Source organism: Gasterosteus aculeatus, chromosome 21 (genome assembly GCF_964276395.1).
Source record: "Gasterosteus aculeatus chromosome 21, fGasAcu3.hap1.1, whole genome shotgun sequence".
NCBI lineage: Eukaryota > Metazoa > Chordata > Actinopteri > Perciformes > Gasterosteidae > Gasterosteus > Gasterosteus aculeatus.
The window spans coordinates 8273072-8286592 of record NC_135708.1 but is presented as its reverse complement, the minus strand read 5'-3'; the positions used below and the strand labels follow the sequence as shown (position 1 = coordinate 8286592).

Sequence of the window (13521 nt, the reverse complement as noted above, 5' to 3'; positions counted from 1 at the left end):
ACTTTCCGTCATATACCACGCCTATCAAGTGACGTTATCACTACTTTCTGGAATACACCACGCCTATCAAGTAAGGGTACTGTTGGTGGTGGAAACGCTCGACAAATCATGGTTAACAGACCCGACCCGTACTGACCCGAGCCGTACCGTACCATACCGCTCGGTGGAAACGCACCATTAGTCCAAACTGTCACGGTGTTCGTTTTATTTTCCTGTCTTATTTCCATCTCCCTGGGTAACTTCACTTCCTGCCTGTCCTGTTATCGTCTCTGATTGTCTGATTGTTTCCACCTGTGTCCAATCACCTGCACCTCCCTAGTGTATTTAAGCGGTGTGTGTCTCCTGTCACTTGTCGCGTCATTGTCTAGTGTCGTGGATGTTCGTAGTTCCTGCCTGCTGTGTTTCGCCTGCATCGTGTGCAGTTTTGCCTGTTGGCCTTTTGCTTTTGCCTTTTGGAAAATTATTAAAAAATTTAATTCTCTTTTGTTTAAGAAGTCTGTGCTTGAGTCCTGCCTTTCTCCACCCATCCGTGACACAAACCTTATTATCGCTCCTAATTTTTCAAATACCAGCCACTGGCCCTAAGCTTTGAACTATGAGGCTCTTTGTAAGGATCAGCATATTATATTTTAAAATTAAACCGCCAGCTTCAAAGTCAGGGTTGAATTTTGGGAGTAAGACGGGGGTTGTCTGGTTCAATTGGTGTAAACCAGTGGTCCCCAACCACCGGGAAAGAATCCCTAAGGTAACAGAAGAGCCTACAACTTCAAAAAAGAAGTTCATTTGACAGACCGTATCAGGAGTCATGCTGGTTTATCGTAAACATGCTGATTGTAGGCCGATTGTATCATTTTTTTCATTGTATTTATCCGGTTGGATGTGGATAGTTTGCTTTGTCAACAAATGTAAGTGGACATTATAATATATATATATATATATATATATATATATATATATATTCCAAGGTTGATTTGAATTGTCAGAGTGAACTTGACAGCCTGTAATCATATATTTTCAAAGTCAAAAGTTTGGCATGAACTCTCTTTCTCTTTCTGCGGCCTTGTCAGCTGCAGTCCATATGATCTGAATTCCTCTGTTGATTTTGTAGGCCGCTGTATTTATCTTTTTGACTCCTGGTCGCGTCAGAGGATCATTAGTAGGAAGCTCATTTTGTGGAGCCCTTTCTGGTTCTGTTAGGAATAAGAATAACAAATTCGGTGGAGGCAGCTGAATGTCAACAGATGAAGTCCTACACATACGCTCATGCCCACACATTATCTTTTTTCTCATTTATTAGTAACTAGTGATTTTAGAGCAGTAAATGGCAAGTAATGCACTTATTTCTTCCCAAATATTATTTTAATAAGGCAGTTGGCTTGTTTAATCACACTAAACATTAAGTGTTAACTGTATATCCCAGGGGACCTAAATACATCTCATCAACGATTGTGGTGTCTGTGTCTACTATTGACCATGTTAAGCAACCAACTGTCCCGTCCCTTAAACCCTCTGCTGTATTCCTCTCGTCCCTGCCACGTCCCCAAAGTGTCTAGGAAGAGAGGCTGTTTTTTCTCCTTTGGGACAGGCTGGTGCCAGAGAAAGCGCTGTTGGGCAAAGCCCCCCCCCTCAACCTCACCACCCCGGAAAGCAAACCACAAACAAACCCGCCGGGGCCCCTGGCACCAATACAACCACAGGCCTCAGCCCCATAGTCTGCCTCGGTCAGCTGACTGTCTGTGTGTATATATGATTGTTTAGGGTGAGTAAAAAAAGAAAAGATTGTAAGTCAGTAGAAGGATTTTGATTCAGATTTCACCAGCGCAAATGTTGTGGTTCAAGATATTTTTTACTGTAGCAGAATGCAAATAGGATTGTCCTGCTACGGTTAACTGCGCCTGCCGACCACTAGGGCGGCGGTAGTATATAAAGGCTGCCCCCCTTCTCGCGCCCCACTGATCGCATCATTTCCGGTTCAGGTGTCTGTCTGCGCAGAGTAGCGACAGAGTGCTCCGTGCACCGTGCTGCTTTTTGCTCTTTGATCCTCTCAACCGGTGGTGAGTGTCCTCTCGTTCTCTCTCTCCGTGTTAGACCGAACAATATTCTTTAGCTAATGTTAGTGTGGTCACAGGTAGATGTCTTCCTGCCGTCTGGGTCTTTCTCGCCCTCCCTCTCCCTGTGCAGGTTTGACCTGGGAAACCGGTACGTGACTTTAAAACTAGCTTCCAAAAAGCTTTGACATGTAGCTTGGCAATGCTAACTTTATTTTCATTGACAGGGAATGCTCATCAGCTGGCCGAAATCCACAGGTGGTGATTGATGTGACCGCACTCAGTTGATTGGGGCCACTGCTGCTTTGCCTGCTGCTAAATGCAACTTTGCCTGCTGCTAAATGCAACTTTGCCTGCTGCTAAATGCAACTTTGCCTGCTGCTAAATGCAACTTTGTCGGTAACTGTCTGCACTGTTAAATGCTGCTAAGTGCACAGTTTGGTCTCCGCCACGACGTACCTAGCGTGTCTATTGGACCTGTGTAGTTCTTTGATTCTAGCTGACTGAGTAGTTAATCCTTTAGTTTGTATTTCTTTTGGTTTGTTTCCCTTATTTTCTTTTTGTTTCGGTTACGTGAATTGTTTGATTAGGACGATTTTTATGTGAACTGTTCTGTGTTGTACATTTTTGGTTTAATTCTCTTGTAACCTTCTTTTTTTGGTTATCCTTCCTAGCGGCCGTAGGCTGGTGGTGGTGGTGGTGGCGTGGGTGGTGGCGTGGGTGGTGGTGGTCTTCCTCGTGTGTCGAGTCCCATTGGATTTTTGTGCTATCACTGGGTGAACTGTTTTGTTTTCTCAAAGTTAGTTTTATTAATTTGCCTTCCCCTTCACCGGCCCTTCTCACCTTTAGGCCTTAGCGATTAGTTTTCTTTTCTTTTGTGATGAATGTTAGATTTTATGGTAATGTATATTTATTGAATAAAAATGCTTTTGTAAATTGGGAACCACGAGCCCTTGCCTACTGAGTGGAACGAACCTGTGTGCTTTAAAAGGTCTTGGGCCTATCCCAAGTGGCGTTGTCGGAAATCTTAAAATCCAAGTGTTTTCTCCGTGTCCATCAGCAAACGCCACAATACAATAATACTAATAAGTCACTAATAATACTAATCCCGAGCTTCATTGAAATAAAAAGAACAAAACTGTAATGCAGCAACTGTAGTGGCTGGGCATACGAAAAGACACAAGCTTTTCATTCAAAGAGCCGTGATCTCAATGCTTATGCTAGCATTGTTATTAACAGATATTTGCCGATGTATGCAGAACAGGCAAAGATTGTGGTGTGGGGAGTGTTTATTTTTTTCTGTAGTCAAATTGGGTATGGGCAGACTTTTGTTGCATACGTTTCAGTCAAAGCCCACCTGTAATGTGGGAACTCTGCTGAAATGTGTCACGATCATGCTTGGCTGTTTTTCTATTTTTCAGAGTCTTAGGTGAGGGCGGGGCAGGTTTCCTGGGTCGGAGGCTGGATCACTCCCGCCATCACATCTGTTAATCATCGACCCTCGTCTGAACACCCTTAAGGATCTGCAGGAGCTCTAGTCTTTGCCAGATTATTCTTCTAGACTGGTAATACGGCTTCCACGTATCGCTTCAGAGAGAAGCTGTTTTCAGAGTTTGACATTTCGCCATTGGTCTCCTAGTCAAGCTCCCGTTGCCGAAATCTGCTACATGTTTGGAGCCTTCACTGCCTTCAGTTTCACTCCCTGCCTGTTCGCCCCACCACACTCTAGCCTCAGCATACAGCCAGCACCCCCCTCTCCTATCTGGACTCTCTTCTACTGCAGTAAGGACTACCAACCTCACCACTGGATTAATCATTCCTTTCAACCCTCCTAACAGTCTTTTTCTTTACCTAGTGCCCCTCCTTTCCTGAAGATCTACAACATTTCTACCTCTGCCTACAGTGTCTGCATTTGGGCCCTCACATTACAGGGGACGGCTAGTCGAGCTAGCCATGACACAATGTGAAGACATTATGCTTTTAAGCGGCAAAGAACCTGAGTGCAAACTGGCTATTTGTGACACACACTGCCGTTGGTCGTCATCCATCAATTGAAACTCGTTCTCACTTCCTTCTGACCTCAAGTTGCTAGTCGGACTGTAAACGATGTCTTGGTGTGGATATCTCCTCGCTACATTGGACCCCCCCTGAAAGATTGGGACTTGCCGCCAGATTCTAAATTGCAACCAAGATAACAAGACAACAGATATTGTGTTTTAACTGTATTAGCGTCTTTAAGGGTGGGATCGACAAAGTGGCCAATAAAATTAGCAATGTCTTTATGTCAGACTACGTGGCTATGTCATGCTGTTATAACGGTTTTAATGGGGTTGACGTAGCGCAAAAAGCCATGGGTTAAAAATGCAATGTAAGTCGCTTTGGATAAAAGCGTCAGCTAAATGACCTGTAATTTAAGTCATAACAAACATTTATGTGTGAGACGGTTGTTTAGTCTGAATGGTTTCTCCGCACTCTTTAAGGGAGGGTGTGGTTTGCCTCTTTATTGTATATTAGAGTACAATTAAAGTATAATTACATATGTTGGTTTAAAGTTCACAAACCGTGCTGCCATTGCACATTTAACGTGTTTCTTACTCCATTTTGTTTACAGTTCCAAATGTATAACACTAATTTCACAACTGGTATTTTCTGCAAACGTTTTCATTGTTGACTCTTTAGGTGTAAGCGAGGATACTTTAGTGGTAAATGAGCTCTTGGTTTGGTTTGTAACATGATGACATCTTGCACATAGTTGCCTTTCTTCACAATGTGTGAATGTTGAATTCTATCTGTACATGTTATAACTGGCAAAAAGACCCTACAAGCGGCGATTAGCTTTCAAGAAAGGTGGGGATAATAAAAAAAGACCAACACCAATATTTTGTTAAAATTGGTGCAAGAAAACACTCCTTTCCTGACATTTATACCAAGGGACAAATGATTACTGTTTATTTTTACAATTACAATTCCGTCTTTGTCAGCCCACAGAACACAAGTGGGCATTCAGCCAGAAGCAGACATCACACCCACACTCCAGTGGTGGTGATTAGTGAATTTGGAAACTAATGTTCTCTTGCCCCAATAATGAAGCATTTAATACACAGCCCTGGGAATGCACATCAAGCATGGGGCAATTCAACTCTGCTCCAACATCTACTGGAAAGTAAAAAAATAAGGAAATGTTGCTGCCACAAGCTCAAGCTAGATCTCACAAAGAATCAAAGTTCAATGTGGACATGGTTTGATATAAAAATCTGTTGGCGTGTGTGGAACTGATGTGTATGTATTTTTTTCAATGGCAAGCTAGAGTGCAGAGATGGCTCAATGATTGTTTTGTTTTTATTTTAGTCCGTTGGATTGGAGATTCCATGCTAAAAACATGAAAAGCATTTGAAAAGCCAATTAATATAGCACTGCTAATGCTAGTATGTCATACAAGTCTCCAGATGTTTTCAACATTTCTTTTTGACATTAATTTGTGTTGTCTCGAAACGGCAATTAATGACATGGTGTTTCGGATATTGGAATTAAGTTAAATAAATGCCAAGTCTGAAAGTCTAAACTGCTGAAAGACACGGTGTAGACATCACCATACTATGAGCTAGATAGTTACACTAACATACCAATGACGATGCCAACATGCTACTGTTAAGCCGAAATGACTTTACCATGTACCACCATCTAATTTCAGAGTTTAAGCGTAGGGAAAGTCTCTGATTAGTACTAAACAATGAGTATGATGTAATGATGAAAATTGTATAACAATTCGTTCTCTTGAGACGGTGTATGTGGTTACCAAATTCCACTGCAATTCATATTATTTGTCTGAAAAATATGAAAGGTTACCTCATGGTGGTGCGAAAGGTAATGTCAAGGCAATAATGGCAATAATAATGTAAGCAGGAAACAACATTTTGTAGATACAAAAGCTGCCAAGATATTAAGTTTTCTATTTCCAGAGAACGTACCCTCTGGCCCCATCAAAAGGCCTTCTCAAGTCTCATAATGAGGGCAAATTTCAAGTGGCGCAACAGCAGGACTCTTGAGAGAAAACATTATGACTGCATTAGATGTGCTGGCAGTCCGGAGTCATCACTGCTGTGGTCTTCTGTTTGCACTGTGACTTAGCCTGTTTACGGCCTTAACTTTCAGGCTGGCAGTGCGATCTAAACACAAGAGTTATGAAATTCAAACAGGCACGTTGTTTATTCAGCCAACTCATGGTACATTTTTCCTGAGCAATTATACCACCATTCCGTGTAGTGCACAATGCAACCAACACAAACTGAAACCCCTTTGAGTAGAAGACTAGCTGGAGAGGAGGGCAGACAGTGTGTGAACAACATTATGCCATTCCACAAATGATCCTCTTTTCCCTTAAAGAGCCAAAAGGAGCTTGAGGAATGCATGGCTATCTTATCCACTGGCCATTAGTTACTTTAGCAGCAGTGTTATGATGACATGCAGGGAAATGGGAGTATATGGGCGCCACCCCTCTGGATTATTGATCATTGGGAAATATTTACCTAACGAATCAGGAATCAGGAAACATTTATTCGCCAAAATATGTCAAACATACAATTCTGCAGGCGTACAATCTGCAGGCGTAGTGTTCTGAGTTCCGCTGTGAACCAGGGTTTGTCGTTGTTGTAACTCACCCTGGTGCATGATGGTACGTTACAACAACGACAAACCCTGGTTCACAGCGGAACTCAGAACACTACGCCTGCAGAAGGATCAGGCATTTAGGAGTGGGGACAAAGACTTGTACACAGAGGCAAAATACAAGTTTAGCAAGGCGGTGAGAGATGCTAAACGACTGTACTCTGAGAAACTCCAACAACAGTTCTCAGCAACGATGTGGCTTTATTGCTTTTATGGCAGGGAACTAAAGCAATTAACAGTTGTAGGGCAAACAAGCATCAGGTCCTGTGTTTGTCAGTGGCTGCTGACCAGGCTCACGTACCAAATATCATCTGTCATGTTGAAGACTTGACATTTCACTTGGTGGTTCACAAAAATTAAACAAAAATTAAAGGATTTGTTTAATATATATCATCATCAGCTGGCTCTGTGATCTATTCCCTTTAGTTTTCACCATTCTTCCATTTCCTGAGCAGCGGAGGCAGATTGCTGTTTAGATTTTTAGCCAGATTTTTCATTGTAAAGCCACTCTTAGGCAAATTTAGGATTTTGGAGTGTACACAATGAATTAAATTTCATTTCATTTTAAGTTCGAAAACAAAGCTTCAGAATGGTCTTACCTCCAGGGCATGTGGTAGCTGTAGGGTGGGGCTACATGCCCGTACCTTTAGCCTCACAATAAAATTACCAAAGGTTCCCATTGTTCACCTGATTATATCGAATGGCTCCTCCAACCACAACCCTCTGGGCTATGCACTTCAGTGCATTAGCAGCGTGATGATAAAGCATTGTTTGCTCATAAAATGATCTTGTCCCGAGAAACCAGAAGCTAGTGAAAAGTGAATGCTACCAGATTATTGTGAAAGGCTCAGGTTTGTGCCTTCAGTGTGCTTTTCTCATATCCGATTCATAAGTCAAATTCCGAGCTGGAGTGTTCCGCATTTTAATAATGAATTCATACAGCCATCCTTTCACATGATATCAAGTGCGGCGAGTGAGCAAAGCTCCCAGGCCCTCTCATAAACACAGACGCCGTCTTCAGAGTTTTTATAGGAGCAGACATGGCTGAGGCTGGCAAGCTTCAGAACAAAGATGGTGTAAATGTGTGAGCCAGTTATCGGCTCCAGCAGAGCTATGCGCAGCCTCCAGATAAGCCAGCATTGATGTAAAAGTGTTGCCCCCTCCTCCGTGACAGTAGAGCAAAATGGTGGGGTTGTGGGTCAGGGTGGGGACGGGGTATGTTGAGACCCTGGGTGCGATGATTATCTCTGGGGTAGAGTTTCAGAGAGTGGTAAGGGGGTGTTGGAGGGTGGTGGGCACAGGGAGTCTTGTCTGTACACATAGGGAGCCTCTGTTTCTCCAGGGCCCACACCCCCATTCACCTTCCAGTCACACAGCCGCATTCTGCTCCAATGGAAATGAGAATCTGCCCCAACTGCTGCCTCTAAACCGGTCACCCAGCGCCGCTTGTCCCGCACACACACTGTGAACACACACGCTCAAACAAGTCCAGACAATGCCACTTGTCTAATGCTAACGCGTCACAAGTCATTCAGGCTTTAATTTAAACTTAACCAATTCAATTCTCAATTACAGATTAACCATTGGGTTTACAGTGAGGGTGTTTTTTCGTGGGACTCCCTCGATTTCACTCAAATTGAAGGTTGCTTAAAGCCTTAAGTTTAATGCTAAAGCGGTGGAACATCTGCCCCCCTCTCTTAAATTGTTTCACTGAGATTAAAACAAGTGAGAGAAAGAACATTTCTAGAAAAACAGACCAAATGGTTTGTTAGTAAGTGCACGGTTTATGCCTCAGGCTCTAATAAGCAAGAGCGTGTTGGGGCCCGTCTGGAGGGCCAGTAGTCACCCTCTTCCTAATCCTGAGAGTCAAGCATTATCATCTCTCCTATCCCACCATCCTTAAAGGAAACTGCAATCTGCTGGAAGGGTGGACGAGAGAGAGAGAGAGAGGGGGTTATATTGTGTAAGGGCATATAGGTATCCATCCATGCTAGATAGTTCCTCACAAAACAGATTTGGGATGTCAAAACTAAGTGAAGTCTTGACGGTTTCCCTCTTTTACTGTTATCTTCAGGGCTTTTCTTTGAATTCCTGGATCTCCCAATGTCGTGTAAAGCCACCCAGTCCAACACTGTCATGCAGAGCAGAGATATCGAATACTGTACTTCTCATATCTAAGTATTTCTAAATATCTATCGACTTTCAAGACTGCACTTTTACACTCGTATCTTTGGATTTAAAGCATCTTATGGTCTCCTCTGTAGCGCAATCCTCAGGACAAATGTTCACCCTTTTGTCTTTTGAAAACATCTGATGAAAATACAGAAAAATACAGTTCTTTTTTGCTGTTTTTGATTATAGATAATGACAAAACTTCAAAATGTTACTTTTCAGTGGAGATGCCAAATAGGATTTACAGTGTTTTTGTATGTGGAAAAAATCATTCATTTTGTATATCCTTTTTAATATAAATTGTCTCTCTACAGAGCATAAGATATTATATGTCCAGATGAAAGTGAGCCAAAAGGGCCAAATACTTCAAGTAGGTCAATTTTGGTAAAATAAAAAAACACACACAGTGTTGTTTTGTATTTTGCAATAATACATGCATGAATTTCTTTTTACAATATTACATTTTATAAAAAACTGCAATAGATGGCTCTGGGAAAATATGTCCATTTTTAACTTACGGTAGCGAGATGAGAAGTCGAACAACCGATATACGGCAGACACAAGAAAAGTGATCATTTTTGTGCTAGCGATGCATACAATATTAAACTTTAAATTCATTGAATTCCCACACAAAGCAGTTGACCTTTTGAAATCCAGCTGTGTTTCAGTAAAGGTAGGCTGGATTCAAATAGTCCAAAAAAATAACTCCAAAAATCTATTCCTAACCACTTTTTATTGACCTCTGTGGAAAATGTCAATGAAAGATGGCTAGGAGAATTCATGAGGAGTTAGAGAAAGACAGCAGCAGTTTTTAGATAATCTTAAACTTTCACTGAGCTACAGAGTTATGATGCGATAGGAGGCTCATGTTAGAGACGTCAGTCTGCAGGGGCTCCTTTGCTAAAGGAGCTAAGCAAGAAGGCATTGAAGCTCCTATGCTCAGCATTTTTCTTTTAATCGACAGCTCTTATCATGCTGGTCACTTACACTACTTTTAAGTAATTTCACTCAGTTAGGAACCTTCCGAAGCAAAAAGGACTTTTCGAATTCAGCCGTAATTTTTGTGTTTTTCTGTATTTTTGTATCCTGGAAGTTGCTTCATCAACTCTTCGTCCTCTCATGCATTGAAGCGAGACCAACATCCTTCATGAATGAAATGTCATGTAGAAGACTACAAATTCTTCAGTTTGGGTTACTTGTATATTATATGTGTATCTTTGTGGTGAGGTCTGTTTGAAGAAGACAGCTAATGGAAACAGTCTTTCACAACGAGAGCTCTGAATTCAATTACTTTAATATGGAAAACATCCGTGACCAGGGAAATTGTGAAGCATTCTTCCCTAACCCTCGAGAACGATGATTGATGATCTCTGACAACCCTTTGACTGGTAGAATGAGTTAAATCTACAAGAACACAAATTCCTTTTAAGGATTGTAAAAATGTCACATTACTAATGAGCCGATTCTGCTGCATCATCTAAATTAATAAGTGCTCTACAGCGGTGTGCATGTTTGTGATTTCTATTACTGTTGCCAGTCTTAATTGAGGCTGCACTAACCTAAAATCAGTTATTGCATCAGTTCTTGTGTTAGCACTCACATCCTTTGGGAGCTGACCCTTACCTGAGCCTGTGGTCCCTCTGGTCAGACCTGGCTAGACACTTTTCTGCCTCATCTCATCTACTATCACTCCCCTGTTTGACCTCTCTGTCAGCCGGTACCACAGCTTAGCAGTCCCTGGGATAATAGCCTTGAAACCAGGTAGCACAATGCTTACATAGGAGCACAAGAAAACCTCTGGTGTGTGTTAATACTTACCGGTTGCTTTATTTTGCGGGCTACTTTCAATGTGTTCACCAGATGTGCTTGAGAGAAGCAAACGAAGGAAAGCCAGGGAGTGCAAACAGGAAGTGAAAAGCATCACACGGGGGCTGGGCAGTATCCTCCCATTTCTCAAATGGGGGCTTAGCTAATTGTCTTGGCAAGTTAAAGGCTTTTAGCACATAGAGAGGCCTGAGACCTCCCAATAATGCCAACTCAGCAGACACTACAACATCAGTATTGACAGGGAGATGAGACAGCCCCACCACAGTGTCCCTGCAACACAGAGTCGCAGACCACCAAATTATTTTCATGTTTGTTCTGGCTCTGACTCCTCCCAGACTGTTTCGATGTTGGGAGCTATTCTCTTTGCCCTTTCAGTATTTTGTCATCCATCCATAGCTCCTAAAATAGACGCTGTGGACTGGTTTTACTGCGGCCTATCATCTCCTTTTGGCATTGTTGCAGACGCCTCGTAGCCCTTGTGATGAGGCGATGCATCTGGCGGATTCTGCTTTCCTGCTTAAATTTCATCATACTTTTGGTTCAGAAGCCGCAAGAGCTGCTTCAGTAACTTTTCTATGCCCAAAATGGACTGCCAGGATATGGTCTCCGGATGGTCTGGAATTTAAGTAATAATTTGGACAAGCAAAAGAACCAGCTGCCATGGTCACATGGTTGGGGCCTGAGGCTGGTATGCATGATGTATGGCAGAGGTCACTAACTGGGGGATCGCTGTCGCTGTTGTGATTTAAACGTGACAGCGCACTTTTCAACCGGCGTAGCTTTGGTCGTCTTTATGGTAGTGGCTTAAAGCACAGACCAATTGCATTTGAGTTAAACCATCCCACGTGATACTACTCGACCAATCGAGTCTTTGCATTACAGACAGGACGATATCGTCTCAATACTGCGGACCGACGAGGGAGGTAGCATCAAATTATAAATAAAGAGACTGTAGGAGAAAAGATAGCGAAATTTGAGAAAAAGACGAGTGAGATGGAGAAAGTGAGAGAGACGGGTGAGAAAAATGAGGAACAAATGGCGCTCTCCAAAAAGAGAAAAGTGGACAGTGAAAAGTAGAGCATTTAATCCTCAATGGACGGACTCGTTTCTGTTCATACTACCGCTCAGAACCCGTTAACACCATCATGAGGCTCAATGAGCTCCTCCTGATGCTTTCAGGCCCAGGTTTAAAATCCTGGCAGAACAAGTTATAGGCTAGGCTAGAATATAGGCTAGAACAAGTTATAGGCTGAGCAAACAAGTGTGGTAGTGGATGTATATATATTCTATTAAACTGTTCAGTTGTTAAAATGTGAAGCAGAAAAGGGGAAATTCAAGCATATATTCCTGTTATTTTATTTTTTTAAGCACTATATTTGAACATGACAGAATTTTTTTTTTTTTTTTTTTTTAAATGCAGCACTACTTTTATTTAGTTAATTGAGAGAACATTATTTATATTTGCACATATATAGTTCTTTTTTACGTGACAATAAATGTTGTCAAAAGAGTTTGGGAATCATACTGAATACATTTGATTTGTTAGTCGTGTATTGATTAAATGCAATTGCTGATACACCTCTACTCCTCTATTTAATCACACTAAGTAGTCACATTATGATCTTCTGGAACTTTGCTTCTAGAAATTTTCTTTAACTGGACCTCTTCAGATTTTATTTGAATATCCCTGATGTATGGGGAAAGTCAGAGGCTGGAAGGCGAAGATGAAGAGCAGAGTGCTGGATAAGGTTGAGAGCAAAAATAGAGAGGGAGAAAGATGCGGAAGGTAGAAGAGATAGAGAGGCAGAAGGAGTCTAGAGTGCTGAGCAGAACAGGGAATATGAAGGTGCTTGAAGTGGAGGGGAGACAAACGGAAGCAGGATACTGGCTGCTACTCTCGGTCTGTAGAAGCTCAGCAACACCCCCTTGCAAAGAGCCTTTATCTCCAGACCCTCCCTATCCTAAAAACTGATGAGGATAGCTGCTACTTCCAGGCATGTTAGGTTCAACTAACTCCAATGTTAACCCAGTCATTATCAGATGACCTAATTAGCCAGTGAAGTTATGAATACATTGTCAAAGCTGCTCTTTTTATTCCTGCTGCTTGAATGTGACAGTGAAGATCACAGTGGCAATACTGTATGTCCTTCCACAGACCAAATACGGACGCAGTTATAGTACAGCATGAAACATTACATGTGTGTCTTGGAGAAGTGGATGGATTCTCAATACTTCCATTAGAGGGCCTATCAAATTAAGTTTGTCTTAACTATTGGTATACTTTGTCATTTACACATTTTTTGAATATGCAATGTGCAACCACATGCATGAAGTGTGCATGTTTAACCTACAATAGTGTGAATGCACATTAATAATAAGAGTCAACACTATTTACAGTGTATACACAGTAACAGAGTTTTTCCTCTCATCGAAAACGCTGATATGGGGGCAGACTGAAAATCAAGATATTGGGGATATTTATACAGGTTTCCATTCTGCCCTTCCAATTCCAAAGTGAAGTGAACACACATGAATATAAAACAGGCTATAGTTCTGTAGCAAAAATATATATTCCTAATATATATAACTAACTCCATATTCTGCTTTCCGGCGCCCCACTCTTGTCATTTTTCAGTGGGTGTGGAAAAAATGATGGCACCCCTTTAGCCATTGCATCATGCGTTAACTGTCGGAATTCATGAGCGTGATTATGCGTTTGCATAACGTCTAGAGAGAAGTCTCTCAACACTTTCAGTAAGCAGATTTAGATCTTTTAAATTCATTAATTTATGTGTCGGTATTGGCACCC

At 41.9% G+C, this 13521-nt stretch overlaps 1 long non-coding RNA gene across 2 annotated transcripts; it reads left to right on the top strand.

Moving 5' to 3' along the window:
• Positions 1-962: 962 nt before the first annotated feature.
• On the top strand, positions 963-5320 carry LOC120811998 (uncharacterized). 2 transcript variants are annotated; one of them, XR_005710502.2, is made up of 5 exons: positions 966-2054; positions 2129-2199; positions 2276-3613; positions 3688-3830; positions 3904-5320. It is a non-coding gene; the product is annotated as an uncharacterized LOC120811998 (long non-coding RNA). The 2 variants fall into 2 exon arrangements; XR_013454504.1 differs by having other exon boundaries at positions 963-2054; positions 2276-3830.
• The last annotated feature ends 8201 nt before the right edge of the window (positions 5321-13521 follow it).